Here is a 25,297-nt window from a genome sequence, read left to right on the forward strand (position 1 = left end):
GAGGGCAGGAAGAGGAGGAGAGACAGGCTCCCCAGAGGAGCAGGGTCCTTGCAGAGGAGGTGGCGTCCAGAGTGGCCGCCCACGGAAGGGGGGCTTTGGGTAGATACCTTTGGTAAAGACGGGGTGTGGAGGTGGATGGAAAGCGCTTGGCTCCTTTGCTTTAAGCTGAGGAGTCTAGTGAGAATTAGAGGTCAGCTAGGAGCTGGGTTAGTCAAATCCCAGGGCTGCCACCACAAATGGCCACACACCAGGTGACTGAAAACAACAGATGCCTATTTCCTCCCACTTCTGGAGACCAGAGATCCAAAACTGAGGGTGTCGGTTAAGGTCCCACTCCCTCTGGGGTCTCTGGGAGACTCCTTTCTTGCCTCTTCCAGCTTCGTGGGGCTCTAGGCCTGCCTTGTCTTCCTTGACTGCATTTTTCCATCTCTGCCCCTCAACTTCTCAGGGCAGCTCTGCCTCCTTCTCCTCTTCATCCTCTTCTTCCTCCTTGTGTGTCTGTGTCTCTCCTAAGGACACTTAGCACTGGATTAGGGCCCACCCTGGGTACTCTTCTCAAGGTCCTTCATTCCATCCGCACAGGCCCTTTTTCTAAATAGGCTCATGTTCATAGGATCAGTTATTGGGATGTGGACATCTCTTTGGAGGGACCACTCAACCCACTACAGAAACCCCTCCTGGGGAGTGGATGTGGCTCAAGCAGTTGGGTGCCTGCCACCCACATGGGACGTCCCGGGTTCGGTTCCTCGTACCTTCTAAAGAAGATGAGGAGCGACAATGAGCAGACAGACGAGGGAGCCATGGGGGTGGGGAGAGAAACTCCTCCCATCTCCAGGATGGAAGGGCTCGCAGAAGGGCCACTGGCCCCACAGAGAAGCTGTTTCCAGTTTACTCCAGGCTCTCAACAGATGCACAGGAGCAGTTCAGTTCTCCTCTAAACAGCATGACCACAGTCATTTTCACCTAAAATAAAAAGTTCAGAGTAGATTCACATGAGAGAGCATCTTGTCCTGAATTGTCTCACTGATTCTTCGATACCTCCCAGCTTTGAGTGATGCCATGCTCTTGTCTGGTGGCAGTAGTTCAGTGGCTGGCAATAGGACCACTCTTGGTGTTCACTGTGGCATTTGTGTAGTCGAAATCAAGTGTTACCTGAAGACTGTTTTCATCTCACCCTTCTCTTGACCTTGTTCTGTGACTATACACAGAAATGAAAACACTGAAGTGGAAGTACTTATAATTATGCTCTTAAAGACAGCTTTTTAAAGATACATTGGTTCTGAATGAGAGCCAAAGCTTTTTATTCTTTCTTGAAGTTAAAGGATTTTAACAATGACCGATGCTGGCACCAGAAAATTTAGCTCTAATCTTTTTTATCTTTTTCATCATCTGCAGCAGCTCGTACCCAATCTCCCCTAATCCTTTGACCTTGCTTGGACTTAGAATTCATTGATCGTCCCATTGTTTCTCTGGCCTTTCGCTCCCTTGTCTTCTCACTCATCTCCTTTCCCAGCTTCAGTTCCATGTTCAGCTTCAATTCCATGTTCAGTCTTCATTGATTCCTGACATATCACCTTAGCCCCCTTGCTGCCACCTTGCTTCATCATACTCAATTGACAGAAACCCCAACTAGTTAAATTCAGTCATCTGCCTCTCCCCTGCCTCCCCTCCCATGCTGCTGAATGTGACTGGAGAAAACCCACAGCTCCATGACTGCTCTCGCTTCCATTTCCTGTCCACTACCTTTGGGTGGACCTCTCACGCTGCCTGGCCAGCACGCTGCAATCCCCCAGTGTCTCCTTCCTCTCCCACCCTCTCTCAGCTGAAACCCTCATTCCCTGCAGCCCAGAGGCTCCATCATGGCTCCACTGCCACTTGAAGACAACTTCCCTCGACCCCACTACCATTGTACTTCTTCTGCTCTCCTCTCCCAGCACAGCTCCTGGAGAGAATGGTCTGTACTTGTGTCTCTAATTCCTCCCTACCACACGCTCCCGAACCCTCTCCAAGGGCTCCTTTACTGACATAGCTCTATCAGACTGCTCAGCGAGGGTCTCCAGGGATGCCCCCACAGGGTTAAATCCAGGGCCCAATGAGCAGTTATCCTCTTCCATGATCTGTCAGCATCAGTTCACCCCAGATCCACCCAGTTCAGTTCCTTACCTCCCTTGAGTCTTTTTTTTTTTTTAAGATTTATTCCCCCCCCCCCCCCATTGTCTGCTCTCTGTGTCCATTCGCTGTTGTGTTCTTCTGTGTCTGCTTGGATTCTTGTAAGCGACACTGGGAATTGTGTCTTTTCTTGTTGTGTCACCTTGCTGCATCAGCTCTCTGTGTGTGCAGCACCACTCCTGGGCAGGCTGCGCTTTTTTCATGCGGGGTGGTTCTCCTTATGGGGCATGCTTCTTGCACATGGGGCTCCCCTACGTGGGGGACACCCCTGCGTGGCATGGCACTCTTTGCACACATCAGCACTGTGCGTGGGCCAGCTCACCACATGGGTCAGGAGGCTCTGGATTTGAACCCTGGACCTCCCATGTGGTAAGCGGATGCTCTCTCAGTTGAGCCAAATCCGTTTCCCTTTTTTTCTTTTCTTTAAAGAAGCTCTGGGATGGGAAGCAGATTTGGCCCAGTGGTTAGGGCATCCACCTACCACATGGGAGGTCAACAGTTCAAACCCCGGGCCTCCTTGACCCATGTGGAACTGGCCCATGCACAGTGCTTATGCGCGCAAGAAGTGCCATGCCACGCAGGGGTGTCCCCCGCGTAGGGGAGCCCCACACACGAGGAGTGTGCCCCGTAAGGAGAGCCGCCCAGCGTGACAGAAAGTGCAGCCTGCCTAAGAATGGCACCACACACACAGAGAGCTGACACACAAGATGACGCAACACAAAGGAACACACATTCCCAGTGCCGCTGATAAGGATAGAAGCAGTCACAGAAGAACATACAGTGAATGGACAGAGAGCAGACAACTGGGGGAGGGGGTGGGAGAGAGAAATAAATGAAAAAAAAAAAAAAAAAAAAGAAGCAGCTCTGGGGGTTGAACCCAGGATCTCGTACATGGAAGCAGGTACTCAACCGCTGGACTACACCAGCTCCTCTCTCCCTAGTCTTTATCAAATGTTCACCGTCTCTGTGGGGCCTAACCTGACCACCCTGTTTCCTTACACGGCTGTTGCCCTGCTGGAGCAGAAGCTCTACAGGGGCAGGGTTTGTGCATCTTACTCATGCATGTAGCTTAAGCACCCAGAACAGTACCTGGTGTCCCTGGGTCCTCAGTATACCTGCAGTGAGTGAGCGAATGACTTACCCGCTCCCAGACCTTCACTGGCTTCCGGGTCTGTCCTCCCTCCCTGGTCGGTTGCACCTTCTCTGGCTCCTTGGCTGATTCCTCCGCAGGCACACCCCCCCCCCACACACACACACAGTGTTGGAGGGCCACGACCTCTTCTCTCTCCTCACTCCCAGCGTGATTTTTGTCCAGTCTCTTGGCTCTCAGAACCAACTGTAAGCTGCTGGCTCCCAAATTAGGTCTCCAGACTGGGCATGCCCCTGGACGCTGGCCTGCAGATCCAGCTGCCTACCTGACATCTCTGCTTGGCTTCTGACAGGCATCTCCAACTGAAGCAGCACAAAACGGAGCTCCTGGACTCCCCCCCCCCCCCCCCATGTCTTGTTTCTCTGCTCATCCGCTTTCCAGTAAAGAGCACCTCCATCTTTCCTGTTCTCGGGCCAGAAAGCTGGTGCTAGCCATCTCCTATTCTTTCTTTTCTCTCACACCACAACCCATTTGCCCTCAAATCCTATTTATTCCACCTGCAGAATAGAGTCCGAATCTGGCGAAGTCTCACCATCACCGTGGTCCAAGTCTTCGTCCTCTCCCCTGGATGGTGCCAGCATCTTTCTGCCTCTGCTTCTGCTCTCGCTCCTCCAGTCTCTGTTCAGGACAGCTCCCGGAGTAGTCCTGTAATATTCAGGCTAGATGCCGGCGCTTTTCTGCTCAGAGCCCTGCCATGGGCTCCCATCTCAGAGCCAAAGCCCAGATAGCCCCTCCCATCCCTCTGCCGCCCCTCACTCAGTTGCAGCTCCTTAGACACTCCAGGTCTTGCCTTGAGGCCTTGGAATGTGCTCTTCCCTCTGGAGCACTCTTCCCCAGGTATCCCCTTTTTGATCTCCTGCAGGTTCACCCAAGTGTTCCCTTCTCAGTCAGTGTTGACGTCTGTCTCCACTCCTCTAGGCCCCACTGTCCAGCCCTGGTTGTCGTCATCTCCATTTTACTGATGGCTTTTGTTAATGTGTTCCTCTCCCCTCCCCTCCTCTCTCCTCACCCCCACCACTAGAATCTAAGCCTCATGAGGGCGGAGATTTTTTTTCCTCTTTACCGCTGTATCCTCAGTGCTAGAATTGTGCATATTTATTAAATAAGCGAATGAATTCTGCAGTGGACCCTTACCCTGAGATTTTTGTCTGTGATAAGAGGGATAGACTAGGATGCAGCATACTCTGCTGTGGTTTTGTCAGTTTCTTCTTGACTAGCAGGAGCAGTATTGTTTACAGGTTAATAAAACCTGCATTCATGAGTCAGAAGGCACATAGAGGACAGATAGATGTGTGGAGTTCGAGTTTGTGCTACATGGAGGGGATTTGCAGTTATCAGAAAACACAGAACAGATCTATGAAAGTCTAAATAGCACCCGCACAGTTCACCCTTTCTTAAAACATCCATACTTTGTCTAATTTAACAGCATAATTTCCCAACGCAGCTTTGCAAAACAGGAGAAATGAATTCTAAAGGATGTCAGGTGCCTTCGCAATCTGTGGCTTCATATTTGTGTTAACAACATTTGTTGTTTTGCCAACAGGTGTGCTGCCTAAAGTACCTATGAGAATGGCCTTTGTGGTTTTTCACTTGACTGGATGGAAACCTCAGGAACTGGATCTTGAAAAGAGGCTGACACTCCTTTGTGCCCCTCTGCAAACCCGTACGTTAGGCCTTCTAGCCAGTACATATGGTGGCTTTCTGGCATGTTGGTCTTTCGCCAGTGGGTTATGAGCCTCTTGAGCACAGGGACCACATCGTATTCCCTAGCACCTGGTGCATCCTAGGCGCCCAGGAACTGTTAGAATAAGAAGAGAACAGGTGATGGACTAGGAAGGAGCCGTGTTGCTGGCCTTGCCCACACAGGTGGAGCTGGCTTTGTCGCCAGGCTCTGGTCATTGGATCTGTGCGTGCCTGGGACCTGTATTTGTGGCCCGGTTTCCTGCAGGAGGCTTAGGCTGCTTGCTTCACTGCTAGGTGGGTACAGTTCAGAGAGCATTCTCTGTTCTCTGGCTAATTGAACTTTCTGAGTCTCGGCAATTCAAACAGTGTTTTGTTTTGGTTCTGTCAGGTTTTGACACCCGCTGCTATCAAGGAAAATGACTTTTAATCTGGTGGTGTGTTTTGTAATTTTTTTTTAAGTTTTTTTTTTTTTATATTTCTGCAATGAAGCAAGTTTTGTTTGAATAATGCCGTGAGCTCATTACATAGAAGGCATGTGTGTTGTACCTAGTACATTCTGAATTAGCTGAATTTCCTTTTGTCTCTTGCATTCACTTCTGACAATTCAAAGGCTTTTTTTGGCCAGTGAAAACACGAAGAAAGAATCTCAGAATTTCTTTTGCCATTTTTCAGTAGCTTGAGTTTTGATGATTGGGATAACTTGGTGGAAAAAGCCATGTGGTGAGTAAGCCTATACCATAGTATATGATGGACATTTGGGCAATTTGGGACTTCTAAGCATCCTGATGCCATTTTTGTTTTAGAAGAATCGCCCATTGTATGTGTCTTGGGTGGGAGGCAGGTGAGCCCAAAAACCTAAGGAAAGCCTAAAGATGAGTTCAGAGCTTATGGTGTATGTTTCTTTCATATAACATGGAGCCTGGAGGTAGACCGTCCATGGCTGCTGCGGGGCCTCCATGAGTATCCAGGAGCAGAGGCACCTCTGTCTTCTGCTCCCATTGTCTTTAGTGTGTGACTTCCATCCTCAAAGCTGCCTCATGATTGCCAGGTGGCGGTTACAGCTCTAGCCATTGTGTCCACTTCTTTAGGTAAGAAAAGAAGGATGGTGTGGGGGGAGGGCACAAGGGCATGTGCCAGATCAACCCTCAAGGCCCATTCAGCAGTTTCTATTTGCATCTCTACGTCAGTCGTCTTTTGCTGGGTAACAGTCGCAGCATCTCAGTGGCTGGAAGAGCAATCATTAATTTCTACCTCCTGGGTCTTGGTCAGCTGTAAGATGGGATTCAGATGTCTTCTCAAGCCTGTCATTCCAGGACACAGGCCAGGGGAACAGTCTCTTCTTAGGTGGAGGTCAGCAGCCCAAGAAGAGTGAGCAGAGACATAGAGGCCTCTTAAAGCCTCTGCTGGGGACTGGCACACTGTCACTTTGTCTTCCATCCCATCCATTGAAGCAAGACATGGGAACAAGCCCCAAGCCAGCGGGCGCTGAGGTGTGCTCCATTCATAGTGAAAAAGGCAAGAGCAAGGAGTGAAGAAGAATGATGAACAAATAATGGCACTCTGCCACTGTCTCTTGGCCAGAACATGGTCACATTTGGAGGCTGGGCAATAGCATGTTGTAGCTGAGCCCAGGGTTCTGTTAGTAAGGAAGATGGCTAACATGGGTATGGAGTAGACAGCAAGCAGTGCCTGCCCCAGGGGAACAAATACTCCCTTCTCCTGCTGCTTGGAAGCTAGGGGGTGGTGGTAAGAGCTGGGCATAGCCAAACCCATGCCACCCTCAGGGACTTTGACTCTTGAGAGACCATGGTAGTGACAGCTACATCAGTAAGCCAGCAGTCATGGATCAGGTCCACTCATGAGGTGGCAGTGGTGCCCCACCAGACAATCCCTTTTGTATGACCTTGGCTTCATTTGCAACTGGGTGGCCTCTCTGTTCTGGCTGCTTTCTGAACCTAATTCTCTAGTCTTCTCTCCATTCTCAGATACGCTGCCAGATAATTCTTTTGTGATTGAACTTAACCAGAGTTAGTTTCTGTTGCTTGCAACCAAGGGCTTTGATGAGATGCACAGGCTAAGGCAAGGTGAAAACCTGCTTTGAAAATTTTATCTCAAGTATAGTGGCTGAATGTAGGCTTTAGAACCACGTAGCCTCAGCTTTAAATCTCAGCTCTTTCACCTGCTAGCTGGCGACCTCTGCAGTCAAATCACTTGTCCCCTCTTGAGCTTCAGTGTTGTCTTCAGTTACATGCTGCTTTTGTATGTGTGAAAACCAGTGATTGTGAAATGACTGGGGATTAACTTGGGAAGATGTCACAGTCTAAACTTTTTGGTTGGATATATATCATTTCGGTAATTGGGAGAGTAATTTAGGAGCCCTGGTAGCAACTCAGGAGGCCCTTCTGGAAAGGGAGCAGGAAGGGTAGGGAAGCAGTGCCACTGGTACCCATTGTGTACAAGGCTCTGAGCAGACTTGGCCAGGAGGCTGTGTGGAAAATGTGTGTTGAACAAATGACTGCTTGGATGGTAGTTTCTTAGAATTCTGAAGCTTCTAAAATGTTTGCATTGGGGAAAATACTTCTGCTGTAGATCACCATCCAATGGATCATTCTAGGCTTAATGCTTCTGCAAGAAAAGATGAAAATGCCTCTGACTTGGGTGGTGGGTATTCAATAGTCATTTACTACATACTCTTGGTCAGATTTTTAAATTTCCTCCTCAGTCTAGACTTGAATGCAAAAGTGTTTATTGTTGCTAACTTAACCAGTAGTCACCACTAGTGAACAAAGCAATTTGAACAGGAAACTCTTAACAGAAAAAATACAAATGGGCAATGAAGGTATGAAAAAAGTTCTGCCTCAGTGGTAATCAAAGGAATGCAAATGAAAACAGAACAGATGCATTTTTTCACCTACCAAATTAATATAGATTAAAAAGAAAAAGAAAGAAAAGGGTCAGTGTTGGCTGGTGTTCCCATCTGCCCCTGCTCCCCACCTCACCAGTCCAGCTTCCCTGCCACAGCCAGGAGAAAGCTTTTCCTTCTTTCTGTATGTGCATGTTTGGATTTATTTTTGTGTAGGTGATGTGTGCATGTGGTCCACAACTCAAAAGGTACAAACTAGAGTCACAACTGGGCTCAGTGTCCCTCCTGTCCTGTTTCCCAGCATCCAGGCTCCCCCTCTGCCAAGAACTCTTTCCACGGTCTTGTATGTGCAGGTTGAGATGATCTGCACTTGCAGACACATCTAAACCTATTTTCATGTTCCCTGCACCTGCTTGGGTCTGCATGGGTAAGTTATATTTTCCTAGGAATTTGTCCATTTTGTCTAAGTTACCAAATGTATTGGCCTAACGTTGTTCATTTCATATTCTTATCTTTTGAATCCCTGTACCATCAGTATTTCTGTCTCCTTTTTCATTCTGGGTATTGTTTATTTGCCCCTGCTCTCTTTTTTCCTTGGTCAGTCTTGCTAGAAGTTTGTCAATTTTATTAGTCTTTCAAAGAACAAACTGGGTATTATTGTTCTTTGTTACTGTATGTCTCTTTTCTAGCTCATTCATTTTTGCTTTTATCATTATTATTCTACTTTCTCGGAGTTCATTTTTTGCTTTTTCTAAGTTCTTAAATTGTAACTTTAATTCATCGATTTTCAACCTTATTTTCAAATATAAGCGATTAAAACTTCTCCTTTGGTACTGCCCTAACTGCAGCCAGCAAGTTTTGAGGTGTAGCGTTGTCATTTTAATTCAGTTCTAAGCATTTTTAAATTTTCAAGTATGTGGCTTTGGTTCTTTTTACCCAGTTAACTTTCCTTTTTGTACTCAGATTCTAAACTAATTGTCACTCTGATCAGAGGGCTTGGTCTGTATGACACCAGCCTTTGCAGCTGAGAAGAGTTTGGGGACCTAGTACACAATTGGTGCTTATAAGTATTCTCTGACTGCTCAAACAAGATGGGTAGTCTCTGTTTAGTTTTGCAGTATTGTACATACCTTCATTACCTCAGTCTTGTTAATTGTGTTGTTAAAATATTCTCTGTTGCTGTGATTTTGTCTGCTTGATTCATCAATTGCTGAGGAGTTGTGGACATGGCAGTTTCTCTGTGGAGCTTTGTTGATTTTGTTTTATTTTGAGACGAAATTTTAGATATTGTTATATCTTCCTGGTGAATGGGACCATTTGTCAATCTGAAATGATTCTCTTCATAACTATTAATGCTTATTGCCTTAAAATTTTATTTGCCTGATAGTAATAGTGCTACCCCACTTGTGTTTTTGGCCAGCATTGCTTGGCGTGTCTTTGTCCTTTGATTTTCATTCTTTTGTGTCCTTATGGCTTAGATGCAGCTCTTGAAATTGGCAAATAGCTGGGTTTAAGGGAAAAAAAACAACCCTTTCTGACAGTCTGTTTTGTTCATTAACATTTATTTGATTACTGATGTGTTTATATTTGTTTATACTATTTTATTTTGTGCTTTCTATTCCCCACACACATTTTTTCCGTTTTTTTACTTTTTCTCCTTTTCTTGCCTTTTCTTGGATTTGTAAAATTGGCATCACATGCTGTATGTAATGCTGTCCTGCTTTTTCATTTTCCATTTAATATTAAAACATAAACCTCACCATGTTACGAAAAACTGTCTACAAGCATCTTTTTAGAGGCTACCTAATATTCTGTCAGATTCTCCAACTGGTTTTCCACCTAGGCCTTTAGTGGCTTCTTCCCCATTGCCTCTGAATGCACCCAGAGCTCTGCCAGACCTTCCAAAAAAGTAGCTGATATTTGTCATCTGTCCTTCCCCATTGGTCAGTCCCTGAAATCTCTCTGCCTGCCTTATCACAGTAACTCTCACCAGCTGAAGGCTTGCTTTCCCTAGGATACCCTTCCTGGGTTAGCTCACTCAGTCTGCAAGGTAGGCTCTATTTTTATCCACATTTTCCAGAGGAGAACTTAACAAATTCAAGTATTTATCTTAATGGCCCTCTCCGTGGCATTTGAAAATGTGGGGTTTTTTTTCTTGAAACTCTTCACGGGCACAAAGGAGAGTTAAAGCCGGCCCTGCTCTTGAACCTTGTCTCTGTGGCCTTGTCCCCTCCCTGTTCTGGGCGCTGTGTATGCAGGCGGCCCTCATTGTGCTGTGCAAGCATCTCTCCAAGTAGTTCTTTATGACGGTGCACTTGCCCGTTTGTGTGCCTGTCCCCCATAGACCACTGCTCGCCTGCCAGAGCTTCCACTTGGCCTTCTGCTCTAGCACTTGTGACACAGTATTGTTCGAGGAGGGACTTTTGTTGGTGCGTCGGAACTGCAGGAGGACTGTGTCTAGTTGTGGCTCCTTTGATTTCCCCTCAGAACTAAAATTTTTCATTAGATTTTTTTTTTTCATTCCTGCATTTATAAAGCTCGCCTAAACCCGGGGCTAGATCATTAAACCTGAGAGCCTAAAAATGCACTCAGCCAGGTTCGAGTGCCCCAGGATTTTTGTCCCACCAAGTTAAGTTTCCTAAATTTCTACAGATTGGTCTCCTTGCCTTAATTTTATAATTGATCCAGGGAGAACAGAGACATCGAGGTCGATGCACGTCTGCTGGAAATGATCTTAAGCTGAACTAGGTGTTACTAACGAATTACTGTCTCTTTTTGCTCCCAGGAACCTCAGTTCTTCCAGAAGGTGGTCCCCAAGACCCTAGAGGTATTACCAAAGAGTTGAAGTAAGCCGGGGTGCTTCAGGCCCCTCCTGCGCCCTGACGCCACTGGGCCGGATTCCCAGGCCGGGTGGGTTTGGTCCCGCTGCTGTGGGTGGGGCCCTGCTCTGCCCTAAGGTTGGCCTGGCTGCCTAGTCTCGAGAGACTCTCCAGAGGACCCTCTGAGGGTCCTTGGCCAGCCAGTCTTGGGGTTTCATCTAATATCCCATTAGGTGGCGACAAAGAGCCCTGAACAGAAATTAGATATAAAGCTTGTTTTGCTGCATGTTAGCGAAGGCTGATGGAGTGTATGTCCATTCTAATCAGATTTTACCGTGCAAGGTATTCAGAGAGTTTTGTCCTCTTTCCTCCCTCCCATTCTCCCCAACCCATTCTTTGCCCTACCATCCTCATTCCCCGCCCCCCCTTCCTGGAAAACAACAACAAAGTGGGAGAGATCAGAAGACTAAACAGCCAAACCTGGGGTCTCCTTTTCTCTGTCACAGTTGTTAGTAACACCAGTCACCCAGGCTAGAGACCAGAAAGGCATCTTCCTTTCCCTTCACTGCCCATATCCGAGGCACCACCAAGCCCTGCCCATTTTTTCCTTTGGATTATTTCCCCAGGTTTGCTCTCCTCTTGGTCCCCTTCCACCACTGTCCTAGTTTGAGCCCTTGTGGCTCTATCTAGGACTCCTCCAGTAACTCGTGGATTCTCCTCCATGTTTCTATCTTCTCTGCAATCCCTAGAGTTCAAGTCTTACCTCCCCTGCTTTAAACCTGGGAGGGGCTACCCACTGCCTCTGAGTCAGCATTGAGGCCTCTAACTTGGTCCCTGCCTATCTTTCTGGCCTTTTCCCTTGCTGTTCTTTTTTTCATACATTTACCCTTGGCAACCCAGATACCACACAGTTTGGTACTTCTGGCTTTTGCACGTGGCTCCTCTTGCCGAGTGGTGCCTTCTCTTTTCCTCTTCCGCCCCTGTCGCTGTCCGGTGCCCTGCTGCTGCTTACAGACTCAGCTCTGGAATCTCTGCCTCCAGAAGCCTTTCCTTACTTCCTCTCTTTGTTACGCCTCTGCATTAGGTCCTTGCCTCTTTGCTATCTCAGCTTCCCTGAATATGCCACATACCAGATTCTCAACAGCCCTGTCATTGGCAGGTTCATGGTTTTCTCACATGCCATGTTTTACCTCCAGGGTAGGAGGAAGAGCTTGGTGTCCTCTGTCTTTGCAATCTATGTTAATCTATTTCTCCATTCCCTTACAAAAAGCACTGTGTGGCGTTCACACCATGCAGCTGTCCACCCCATTGACACCCTGGCACAGTTGTCCTGCCCTGGACAGTCCTCATTCATAGGGGATTTAGTGCCAGACTCACAATCTTTTTCCCTCTGTCACAGCTCTTCTAACATCTGGTTCCTTGCTTCCTTTACCACCTCCTCTCCAGTGACCTCTGCCACCCTCCCCTGTGGTCACGTCCTGGACGTGGTCATCACTTGACTGCTCCACCTCCAGAACTGGAATTCGGGCATCTCAGTCCATGACAAGAACTTCCTGTCCTTGCAGCTTGCGTGATCTTACCAGCATCCTCTGCTCTCTCGAACTTCAACAGTTTTCTCTTTTGTGAATCATTCCCCTTGCCATTTAATCATGTTTTGGAATTTCCCATCTTAAGTAAATACTCCCTTCATCTCCTAGCCACCTCAAGCTCCCGCCCAGTTTTATTTCCCTTCTTAGCAGAACTCATCTCTGCTCACCGTTTCCATTCCTTACCTCCTGCTCTTTGCTCAGCGGAATTGTGATGGGATACCAAATTACCTCTGACTGATTGCTGAAAATGCCAGGTAATTGTTTTCCTAGCTTCCCTTTCAGCTGGGGCAGTGGTCAGCAAACTACATGTCAAGGGCCAAATCCAGCCTGATGCCTGATGTTGAAAATAAAATTTTATTGGAACACAGCCATACTTGTTCTTTTAAATATTATCTATGGTTACTTTTCTGCTACAACAGCAGAGTTGAGGAGTTCTGACAAAGATCATATGGCCCACAAAGCCAAAAATATTTACTATCTGGCCCTTTACAGAAACAATGGGCTGAGCTCTGAGTGCGGATGTGGGTGTGTGACCCCGGCTCTGCCGGGCAGACACACCCACCATGGGGAGCCGGCGTCTACAGGACTCTCTTTCCCGCTGTCTTGGCTGCTGGAAGGATGAGCTCCTGGGCGCCAGGTTCCAGTGCAACCCCATGCAGGGAGGCAGAGGTAGTGCCACTGCCCTGGACCAGTTTGGACTCAAGCCCAGTTCTCTAACCCTCTAGAGATTTGGGCCACCCATCAGCCTTTAAATCGAGTCCTATTCTGCTTAAATCAGCTAGAGTTGGGTTCCTTGGCTTGCAAGTAGTAATCCTGACAGATGCACCTGAATTTCCTCCTCCTGCATTAGCTCGTCCCTCTGTCTCTGGTCTCCTCTGCCAATTCTTTCTCCTCTTCATAACTCCAGCTAGTGGAAGAGGGTCATCCACACTCTCATCCAAGGTGTCCACTTTCCCTTGCCTGGCTTTTCAGAAACCTCTTTGCCAAGGGCTCCCAGATGTCTTTCTCCAGCCCAGACCTCTCCCCTGAACTCCACCCTTGGATATCCAGTTGCCTTTGAGACCTCTGGAAGGCTAAATATCTAAATATCAAAAACAAAATATCAGAGCCCTGGCTCTCCAACCCTCCTCCTGCCCCCAACATACATGCCCATACCCTGCACCCATTGCACCCAAGACCAGCCACCGGCCCTTCCTGCCTGGCAGTCGGGTAGGCATGTGTGGCAGACCCAGAGGTCCCCGGTAGGCTGCAGCTGTTAGCTACTTCGGGCTCAGCCTCAGCTGCTGCGAGAGCCTCCTTGCCCAAGGTCATACTCTTCCCAGGCCACCCACTGGGGATGGAGTGAGGTGGGAGTACAAAGCCCCTGCTTGCCATTTCTACCCAGGGTGGACTGCTCCAATGGGCAGTCCTTGCTCCAGAGTTCCCTGGCAGGGTGGCCGAAGCTTTGACTTCTTTTCCTGCCCAGGTCAGCTTCCTCCCCACTTCGTTTCGCAGATGTCCATACCTAATAAACATCTTGTACCCCAGGCTTCAACTCACCATCTGCTTCTGGAGTGCCCGGCCTGCAGCACCCCAAGTCTTGCTGCTCTCATTCCTGTTCCCTCACTGCCCCTTCCCCCACCACACACATACACTGTGCATCTTCTTCATAGTTAGAATGAGCTTTTAAAAATGTTAATCTGATCATGTCAATCCCCTAATAAGAACCCTCTAGGAACCTCCCCATCCCTCTTGGAATAAAAATCCAGAGTCCAGTGCCTAGAAGCAGGGCTGCCTCCGAGGGCATGCTGCCTCCTTGTTTGCACAGGATTGAGAAGAACCTATGTTTGGTTTAATGCTCTGCCGTTGCTGTCTTGAATGTCCTAATTCTTGAACAAGGGGCCTTGCATTTTCACCCTGTACTGGGCATCGCAAATTATCTAGCCGCACCCGCCTAGAAGGTCAGATGTAATCTGTTCCCTCCCTGCCTCTTTGACCTCATTTTCTACCACTCTGCTTTGCTTACTTGGCTCCAGCCTGCTGAGCTGGCTGATCCTGGAGAATGCCAGATTGTTCCTGGGGGCAGGGCCTTTGCTCTTGCTGCTCCTCCAGCCCTCACTTCATTCAGATCTGTGTGCAAATTCGCCTTCTCAGAGAGGCCTCCTTGCGGGATCTGGCCCCTGCCTTCTCTCTGACCTCTCTGCTTTGTCCACCTCACCCCCCCTCACCATCACCACCTAGTAAACAAGCCAAACCAGGACTTGAAGGCACAGGCAGGGGCCGACCCCAGAGCCTGTGCTTCTCACCACTGCACTCCGTTGCCTTGGAACCTTCTGATGCTGTACGTGGCCTTCTGCTGTTTCTCCCTTGGACGTCGTGTGCTTTTTCCTGCCAGGATGCCTGACAAATTCTCTCTCTGTCTTTGAAGTTTGAGTAGGTTGACTAGAGTCTGTCTAGCTATTGAGCGTTATCAAATTGTGCTGGGAACATGGTGTGTTCTTTTGCACTGCAGATTTGCAGTTCGTTTTCGTTTCAGGTCACTTATTCCATGGCATCTTCTGTTCCATTTGTTAGGTTATCTTCTTCAGGGACACGAATTAGCCTTATGTTGGATTGTCTTTGTCTTTCTTCCTAAGCTATTAGTGTTGCTCTAATTGCTTTAGCTTTTGTCTTTTTTATCTGCATGCACTGTGTTGGTCTCATTTGGTTTTAGTTATGTATGTTCTGTTCCTGGCTGTTTAAATGTATTTATTAGGTCTGTAATGTGTTTTGGTCTGCAGTTTGTTTCTGTAGGTTGTGAATTGGCTTTTTCATCTTACTCTACCATCTCATCTTGGAGTTCTTTGAAAAGTTGTGAGGAATGCTGGTCTCTTCCTTGAGGTGTGTATTTGTTTCTGGGCCGGAGACTGCCTTTACATGCCATCTGCCCACTCTGTCTCTCTTTTCCTTTTTGGCATAATGTTTGCAATGTAACCTGGTCGTTTCTTTTCAGTTTGGCTCAGGCTTGGATGGCCCTGTACACTTGTGTTTGCTTTGATAGAGTGAGGGAATTCTTGGCTCTCTCATCGGGTCTCTTGGCATTCTCTCTCACTGTCTTCCCCTCAGAGCGCTCATGTGAGGCTTGGTTATTTTGTGGTCTGAGAGAATTGGGGCCCTGGGGGGAGTGCAGCTGGGTAGCCTCGGTCAATATCAAGATTCTTCTCTCTGTTCTAAGAATTGTGTTAAATGTTTTATACCAAGGCTCACTCTAGCTGCTTGAGGGATGTGTATACCATTCCCATATGGATAGACTCTGGATGATTCCCTGAATCTGTGTGAGCGCTTAGAAGAGCCACTGGCTTGTTGTTCCCTTTATCTTGTCTTCCGTTCTCCCCAAACAGGAACTTCTGTAGTTCTTAGGTCTTAAAGGAAAATGTTAAAGACACCCACGCAGTTGCTCCCCTCCAGCTTCCTGGCTGAGATTTCCTGGGGTGTCGTCATCTCTCCACCGTGGTTTCTGGGGCTAGGGCGGGGGTTGGGAGTTCCATTTTGCTGCTGCTTTTTTCCTCTAGAGGCTTTTCCTAGGCTGCCAGCTTTGACATGTCCCGCATTTGATGATGTCCCTTTCCACTCCTTCCCTCTCCCTGCCTTTGTTTTGTTTGCTTCTCACTTTATTAGGATTAGGAGAGAGAAGTTCTGAGAGGAAGTTTCAGTCTGCCACTGGAACCAAAATTCTTTAATCCTTGGGGAATTAATTCTGTTGCGCAATGTGTGATGCAATGGAGGTAATCAGGAAAGCAGCCACTGCTGGCCCTGCCTTCCACTCCCCTCTCCAGCTCCCTCTTTAGACTTGTCTCCACCTATTTTCATATGTTTATTCTTCCAAGCAAATGTCAGGTTCAAAGAAAATTCATTTGGGATCTTGATTGGAGTGGCAGTATTCAATCTTCCCGTTGTAATTTCTACCTAGTTATTTTGAGGACATAGGAAAGTTGCCAGTTTGTTTATATTAGTTTTGTCACTGGGTCTGGTATGTCATTTTTTCAGCTAGTCCCCAAAGTGGTTTGTGGCAATAGAGGTTGATTCCCTGCTGCTTGCCAGCCCTGCTTCCATGTCACTCTGAACCCCTGTTGTCAGAAGCTGGGGTGGGGTGGGGTATCCCGAGTCCTGTCCTACTGGGGTGGTTGCCTGCTTGACGAGTGGCATTTCTGCCTGTTTTCCTGTATAGTGACTACAGCAGGGCAAGGGTAACTGGAGTGCCACAGTGCTTCTTGCCCTCTCCACTGCTCTCTTAGGGGTCCCAGCAGTGCTGAGGGAAACCTGGCCAGTCCTGTCACTGGCCTCTCCAGATAGGCAACTTGTGGGCTTTAGGTCCTGCCACTGCTGCCCATAAACTGCACCTCGGCCAGCCTGGCTCTCAGGCACTATCTGACCTGGAAGATTATCTAGGACTCTGTTGAGAAGAGTCCCTCCCTGGGCCCCTCTTTGCTAGGATAAGTCGTGGTACAGCGGTAGAACAGCATTTTTCTCAGATTGATCCTAGCTGTACCATGTCCTACAGAATTCCTCAAAGAAATGAAGTTCTGATCATGCGACAACATGGGCGAACCTTGAAGACATCATGTTGAGTGAATAAAGCCAGACACACAACGACAGATTCCGCATGATTTCACTTACGTGACATAAGTAGAACATGCAAATTCATAGAGACAGAAAGTAGATTAGAGGTGACCGGGGGCTGGGCGGGGGAGGGAGGAGGAATGGGGAGTTATTGCTTAATGGGGACAGATTTTCTGTTTGCAGGGATGGAAAATTTTTGGTAATAGCTGCTGGTGCTGGACAACATTATGAATGTGATTAACCACCACCAGCTTCTGTCCTTAAAAATGTTTAAAACGATGTGTCTATTTGACAGACCTGGAGCAGTTAATGTCCGCTTCTAAGGTTTCCACTATAGATGCAAGAAAACAGATCCTTGCAATTTCTGCCTGCCTGATTGTGGCAGCCAAGATTGAAGGGGAGATACTGGAAGTCCTAAAAACATGGGGAGGAGAAGATGATTTTGCAACTCTGAAATAACCTTGTAAACAGCAAAAAGCCACTTTCACGCCACAAAAGGAGTCTTAAAATTTGAATTTATGTGATAAGTGTTGGGAAATTATTTCTCCTGCACCCTTGCCTTTTGGTTGATTCCACTTTTTAAGGTTTTAAAAAGTTTAAAGCCTTAGAAACTTGAAAAGGTTAAAAACAAACAAAAAAAGCCTAAATTAAAAGCAAGCCAGTGATTATGGATGTTCATGTATGAATGATAAGCTTCAACTGAAAAAAAGTTTAAAAATATACTGATAACAAAATAAATTTTAAGCTTAAAGCAAGCCAGTGAGTCTCCCCCCCCCCAGAAAAAAAAGTTATAAAAGCAAATTTTGTAGTTTATATGTGGTACCACGATAAACCATAAATAAATGTATAAGGTGCTATGCGAGCATTCTGCACTGTCTGCCATGGAAGAGCATCAGCACCATCAGAAAGAGGAAGAGGATGCTTCGCATGGTAGGCAGCACGTCTTATTCCTGCAGTGTCCCTGGCCCTTGTAGGCAGCACGTCTTATTCCTGCAGTGTCCCTGGCCCTTGTGCAGCATGTGCCTGGTGGCACGTAGAAGGTGCTCGAGGAATGCTGTCTTGTGACTGCGTGGGGGGAACTAAACGACCCTCAAGCTATTTTTGTTGTGGTGTCTTGTGTTCGAAGCGTGCCCGGAGCTGCTAAGCATTCCCAAACGGAAGCAGTTTCTGCTGGCCCACGTGACTCCTGTGGGTTATCTCCCAGGAGTGTAGTCCCTGAACAGGCACAGCAAGGAGGCAGTCTGCCTGGGGAAGACCTCCTTCACCGACAGGCCGTGGCAGCCTGTTGGCTACATCCTCCTTCCCCACGTGCTTCTGCTCTGTGGCCCCATAGCCCCTTGGATGAGTGTTTAACATGTGTCCACTCTGCCAGGTGTTGTTCCAGGCACTGTAGGCAGCGGGGTTTCAGCAGAGAATAAGACAGGTCCCTGCCTTCAGGAAGCTTACATTCTAGTGGGCAGGAGGGGACACACAGCCATTAAGCAAGGTAGTGTTCATTTGTGGTGAGGGCTGTGAAAGAAACAGTGTGATGGGATAGATTCTAAGGAAAGACCCTTGAATTTCGTGGAATAAGGAATTCCCCTGTGGAGGTGGCATTTGAGCTGCCACCTCACGGGGTGAGGCAGGCACCGAATGTGCAAAGAAGGTTAAGAACAGTCCGTGTAAGGGCTCTGAGGCAGACAAGTCGGCTTGTGTGACTGGAGAGCAGTGAGTGGGGGCAGGCCTGGTGTGAGATGGGCTGACTGGGTGCTCAGGGCCAGGTTGTGTGGATTGGGAAGCACAGTGAAGAGTTACACTTTTATTCTGTGCAGTGGGAAGCCACCGGTAGGTATGGAGCTGAGGCAGGATGTTTCAAATCTGCCCGCTGGTAGAGCCTGAGGGATAGCAAGAGTGGAAGCAGGACGACCAGGTAGAAGACTCTTGCAGGGATCCAGGAGAGGAGTGATGGTAGTTCCCTAGCCATGGAGGGCTGAGAAGTGACTTGGGTTGGGGTTGGGGTTGGGGTAAGGAGGCTGAGCTAACCAGACTAGCTAGTGGACTGGCTGTGAGGGCTGGAGAAGAGAGGGCTCAGGGATGACTCGGGGTTCTTGGCTGATGGTGGTTCTGTCGACGGAGGGGCAGGCTGGGAGGGGGGGAGCGGGTTTGGGGAATTTCAATTTCAAGTGAGCATAGGGGTCTAACTCAGAGAAGAGGTCAAGGCTGGGGGGGAGAAATTCAGAAATTTGTGAGTTATCAGAGTAGAGATGGTATTTAAAAGCCTTGAGACTGGATGAGATATTCTGTGGAGAATGTGTAAATAGAGAAAGAGACTCGGATCTGATTTTTCAGGTACCTCCAGTGTTTAGAAGTCAGGTAGAGAAGGAAGAGCCTTGGGCAAAGGAGGTTGGAAAAGTGAAGTAGGAGGAAGGCCAGGTAACGGGTGGCACAGAAGCCAGAGGAAAGTGTTTGTAAAATGCAGTATCAGGTGCCAGGCCACCTGCTTGGGGAAAGGATAGTTTTTCAACAAATAGTTCTGGGACAACTTGATAGCCACATGCAAAGGAATGAATTTGAACCCCTTCATTATTTGATATACAGAAATGAACTCAAAATAGATGAGAGACCCAAATGTAAGGGCTAAAACTATAAAACTCATAGAAGAAAACGTGGGAGTAAATCTTCGTGACCTTGAAATTGGCAGTGTATTCTTAGAGCTATGACACCAAAAGCATGAGCAGGCAAAGAAAAAACAGAATTTGGACTTCTTCAAAATTAAAAAAAAAAAAGAAAAAGAAAAAACTTGTGCTTCATACGATACTATCAAGAAAGTGAAAAATCAGCCCACTGAGTTGGAAAAAATGTATTTGCAAATCATATATCTGATAAGGAACTAATATCCATAATATATTAAAAACTTCTTACAACTCAATAATAAAGAAAACCCATTTGAAAAATGGATAAAGAATCTGAACAAACACCACGCAGCAAATAGACACAGAGAACAGACAACTGGGGGGTAAGGGGAGAGAAATAAATAAAATAAATCTTTAAAAAAAAATCTGAACAGACATATTTCTCCAAAGAAGATAAACAAATGGGCAATAAGCACATTGCAGAGATGCTCAGCATCATTAGTCATATTCCTAAGAAAATACAAAGCAAAACCACAATGAAATATTTCACACCCACTAGGATGGCTACAGTAAAAAGGATGGGCAGCAACAGGTGTTAATGAGGATTTGAGGAAATGAGAATCCTCATACATTGCTGGTAGGAGTGTACAAGAAGTACAGTCGCTGTGAAAAATGGGAAGCAGATGTGGCTCAAGCAGTTGGGCTTCCGTCTACCATATAGAAGGTCCAGAGTTTGATGCCCAGGGCCTCTTGGTGAAGGCAAGCTGGCCCGTGTGGCAAGCTGGCCCATGCAGAGTGCTGGCCCACGTGGAGAGCTGGTGCAGCAAGAGGATGCAACAAAAGAAGACACAGAGGAGAGCTAATAAGAGACCCAGCAGATCAGGGAGCTGAGGTTGCACAAGAGAATGATCGCCTCTCTGCCACTCTGGAAGGTCCCAGGATCGGTTCCCAGAGCCACCTAATGAGAATATAAGGAGACACAGAAGAACACACAGCAAATGGACACAGAGAACAGACAACGGGGGAGGGGGGTGGAAGGGGAGAAAGAAAATAAATAAATCTTACCGGAAAAAGAGTCTGGCAGTTCTGCAAAAGACTAAACATAGAATGATCATATGACCCAGCAAGTCTGCTCCTAGGTATATACCTGAGAGAATTGAACACGTTGTATTCACTCAAAAACTTGGACACAGATGTTCATAGCAGCATTTTTAGTAAGAGGCACAAAGTGGAGACAACCCAGATGTCCATCAACTATTGAATGGATAAACAAAATGTGGTACAACCATCCAGTGGAATATTATTCGGCCATAAAAAGGAATAAAGTACTGCTGCGTGCTACAACATGGATAAACCTTGGAAACATGCGGGTGAAGTAAGCAAGAAACAAAAGACCACGTGTAGGATTCTGCTTACATGGAATGTCCAGATTAGGCACATCCAAAGAGGCAGAAGCAGTTTAGTGGTTGTCCCAGGGGCCGGGGGAAAAGGAGAGTGGAGAGTGACTGCTCATGGGAATGAGGTTTCTTTTGGAGGTAATGCAAATGTCCTGGAATTAGATAGTGGTGATGGCTGCACAGCCCTATGAATATACTGAAAATCATTGAATGGCGTACTTTAAATGAGTGTATTGTATGGTGAATTATAGCTCAGTAAAGCTGTTTAAAATAAAAGCGTAGAAAAAAAGTGAAGCATCATAACAGTGTTTTAAGAGTGCCAGCCCCGAGGTCCCACCACCTGGATTTGCATCCTGACTTGACTGCTCCGAAGCTCTCTCACCCAGGGCGAGCTCCTGACCGTCTTTGCCTCTGTTGCCTCCTGGCTAAGATGGCGTGATCACTTCCTTGGAGCCGTGGAGATGGGGTGGGGTGGTCCCTGTGTGCTAGGCAGTGTTCTAAAGTCCTTGCACCTGGCTGTTTCAGCTGTTGCAGAGGGAGTGCTCTGCTTTGTGGAATGCTGCTGAAGCCTCAAGTTTCAGAGGAAATGGCCTCTGCCCCCTTGAACACCACATAACTGTTTGTCATCTGGCCTGGTACACTAAGCTCCATGAGGGCAGGGGACAGGGCCTGTTGTGCTCACCAGTTCCTGGCACCTGGTTTCTAGAATAATGACTGAGTCGTCTTCTGCCTTCTTTGGGAGGGAGTATCCACACTCATGCAGCTTGGGGAGCTGGTGCTGGTGGAGAACCCGTCCCTGTTGAGGCTTCAGGGAGAAGGCGTGCTGGCCAGCTGTCAGTTCATCTTGGGTTATTCTCCTTGAAGCTTGAAGGAGAGATAGTAGGGAGGTGTGTCAGGTGCGGATGGCGTGCGCTCACTCTCGCAGGAAGTCTTAGTGTCCTTTGGAAATGGGGAAAACCTTATCATTCCACTCCAACGACCTTGAGAAAGGTTTCCTTCCCTGAACTACAAACCAGCGGCCCGTAAAGCAGCTGAATCGAGTACTGCCCAACCTGCTCTTGGAAGAGTGTTGGGCGTCTTCCTTCTTGGTTCAGTAAAAACTGCCAGGAGGCTTGAGGCGGAAGAGGAAGCGGGGTTAGCTTAGTGGACACAGCACAGAAGCAGCCACCCAAAGGGATTAAGGTAAACAACCTTTTTGACAGTGCAGGTGAACTCAGGAAACACAAGCCAGACACACGAGCTCACGTATTATAGGATTCCGTTGATGTGAAATACCCAAAGAAGGCAAATCCATAGAGACAGGAAGCAGATTTGTGGTGGCCTGGGGACAGTCGCCACGGCGCTTCCTTTTGGGGTGATAAAAATGTTTGGAACTAGGGTTAGGTGATGGTTGCACAGCATTTCAAGTGTACAGAATCCCACTGAATTGTACACTTTAAAATGGTTAATTTTAAACCATTAATTTCACTTAAATTGTTAAAAATAACAAGTTTTGAAAACCTTTGTGTAAAAAAGCTTTGGTACTGGATGGTGTTCATGGGAACACATCATTGTAAGTATAATTAATGCCACTGAATTGAACACTTAAAAGTGATTTAATGGCAGATATTATGTTACATGTACGTTAGCACAGTAAAACTAAAAACTAAATCCAGTAAAGCCAAAAAAATGTGATAAAACAGAATATGCAAATATGATTAATATACTCTGTCATTCAGTGAAAAAGAGAAGGGAATAAAACCATATTGTACTGTTTTTTTTTAAACTTTGGAAAAGGAGTGTGCCTTATCTTGGTGGGTGATTTAATATAAAATCCCATGGTTTTTTCTTAACTTTATGGTTGTCTCTGATTACAGAAGTCTCACGTGCGCCTCGTTTTTTAAAAGTCCTAACACTGAGGGAATGCCTTTGTTAAGCCTGCCAGTCCCCAACCCTGGCTCCGTGGAGTGTGCTTGCCACCCGTCGTCCAGGTGACTCTTCCGCAGCTCTCTAGCTCCACAGTCACTTCCCCAGTGTATATTACCCCTGGGGGCACGTCCAGCTGGTGCCCCGGGACCACGTTTACTGAAACTCATCTGCCAGGAGACCTCTTGTCACAAGGAAAATTTAAGTCTTGTCCCAAGTTCTGTTAATATCATTATAATTGACTTCACCCTTCTGCATGGATCCAGCAGTTTCATTTGCAGGGGTAACTTCCTGTTTTAGCAGTCTGCGTTAGTTTGTTGTATGTTTGTTCATTCATTAATGCCATTTCCTTAATAAACAGCGCGTCTGCCCCTCCCACCCACTTGAGAAAGAAGCGGGTTTTGAGCACGCCCACTCCACCTTCGATGCTGAGCTCTGCTTTACCTTACTGACAAAGTAGTTGAGAAGAGCACGTGGCCCTTCAAGTCTTTACCCTTCTAATGGCAGAGTTTGATCATGGGAACAGAAACTCCCAGTTGACTGAAAGTGGTGTTCCTGTCAAACCTGCACTTTGGTGCTATTTGCGTTTTCAGTAGACTGCAGCCAGCCTCCCACTGGCCGGGGCCTCTCCGCTGTAGGCCTGATGCTTCATCAGCCCTGGTGAGTGCTTGTTGCCTCTCAGGTAAGCGTGTATCTCCCAACCCTGACAAGGCTCGGCTTTGAGACAAATTGGAGGGGTGCTTTCCTGTTGAGGATCTGGACCAGGCCTGGCACTCCCCGTTACAGCAGCTGTTGTCTCACATCGCCACAAACTGTGCAAAGCCATCCCCTCTCCCTTGCAGGTTGGGTGACCACTCCAGTCCTGATGCGGCAGGTCCGTGGCGGAACCCGAGAGTCTGCATCTCGAAATGGCCACCAGGTGACACAAGGCTGCTGGACCCAGGATCCACTCTGAGTCTCAGGGGCATTGACTGACTGGGCAGGTGCAGTAGGCTCTGCTCATTCTTCCCTTCCCCAGACAGTGTTCCATGGTATATTTTCTCCACAAGTGGGAATTCCCCCCAGCATGAACTGAACCTTGGAAGGTCTGCTAAAATGGACTCGTTCTAAAAGTTGTATCAGACCTACTCTGGTCACCTTCACAAAATGCCACCAGCAGATGGGCTCCTTGAACCCCGGCAGGCCTCGGCTATTGCACCACTATTCTGCTTCTGAAATTGCCATTTTCCCTGTACTGGAAGGGGAGGGGAGCTGGTCACCTTGCCTCCCAGTCAGCTTCTGCTCTCTGAGGACCAGTCACGTTCCGTCCCTGGTGCTGGAATGTAGACTGACGTAGGGGCTTGACATGGAGAAGATACGGACTGCCCGGTGGCACTGACTGGTGCTCCCTGTCTCAGTTCCAGGGAGATCTGTCTATTCGACATTAATTACTTGGGGGGCGGGGGAGCATAGTCTGGGAGGCCTGGATATCTTCACATACACATACATGTGCATGCTCAAATGCCCTGAGAATAATTACCCAACAACCTTCTGCTTGGCTAAATGCCTAGTCATTCCACTTGTTGAACTCACTTCCCTTCTGACCGCCATGGTGACCATGCCCTGGGCTTCAGGTCAGCTTGGCCCAGTCTTGCGTGTATTGCCATGGATTCTGACATGGGCCTCTTGGTCTCCAGCATACAGGCAGAGCTGCCAGGGCTGTGTGCCCACATGCCACCCAGGGTTGCTTGGATACAGCTTTGGGTTATGAATGCTGCTTGAGCATCACGGAACCTCCTTTTATGATTTAGGACACTTGGTTAATTCGGCTGCTGATTTAGTTGGGTGGGAGGGTTAAAAATTAAGATGTAATTCACATACCATATAATTCATCCATTTAATGTATACACAAGTGAGTTTTGGTATATTCACAGAGTTGTGTACCCATCACTGCTAATTCCAGAACATTTGTATCACTCCAAAAGGAAACCCTGTACCCCCTTCAGTCCTTTCCCATTGCTACCTCCCCCAGTCCCTGGCAACCACTAATCTGCTTTCTGTTTCTATGGGTTTATGTACTCTGGCCATTTGATAGAAATGGACTTATACAACATGTGACCTTTGCGTCTGGCTTCTTTCACTCAGCAACGTTTTCAAGCTTCTTCCATGCTACAGCTGATTCAGTACTTCAGTCCTTTTTGTGGCTGAATTTGAGTATGCTGCATTGTATTTACCCATTCATCAGTTAAGGGACATTGGATTGTTTCTCCCCTTCAGCCCTTATGAATAAATGATGCTATGGAATATTCATATACAAGATTTTGTGTGAACTTAAGTTTTCATTTCTCTTGGACCTAGGAGTGTAATTGCTGGATCAAATGGTAACAGTGATAGGGAGCAGGTATAGCTCAGTGGTTGAGCACCTGCTTTGCATGTAGGGGATCCTGGGTGCAATCTCCGGTACCTCCTTTAAAAAAAAAAAACCCAAAACAGTCTGCTAAGTGAAAGAAACCAGGCACAAAGAACAACATATTGTATGATTCCATTTATATA

The 25,297-nt window shown here is 47.4% G+C and overlaps 1 protein-coding gene and 1 non-coding gene across 3 annotated transcripts in view; both read left to right on the plus strand.

The window, feature by feature from the left end:
* The window catches only part of MECP2 (methyl-CpG binding protein 2), a 70,235-nt gene that overhangs the window by 27,464 nt on the left and 17,474 nt on the right, over positions 1–25,297 (plus strand). The gene's annotated exons all lie outside the window — the stretch shown is intronic.
* LOC111761739 (small nucleolar RNA SNORA31) lies at positions 17,131–17,261 on the plus strand. The gene has a single exon (XR_002795012.1). It is a non-coding gene; the product is annotated as a small nucleolar RNA SNORA31 (small nucleolar RNA).

This window comes from Dasypus novemcinctus, chromosome X (genome assembly GCF_030445035.2).
Source record: "Dasypus novemcinctus isolate mDasNov1 chromosome X, mDasNov1.1.hap2, whole genome shotgun sequence".
Taxonomy (NCBI): Eukaryota; Metazoa; Chordata; class Mammalia; order Cingulata; family Dasypodidae; genus Dasypus; species Dasypus novemcinctus.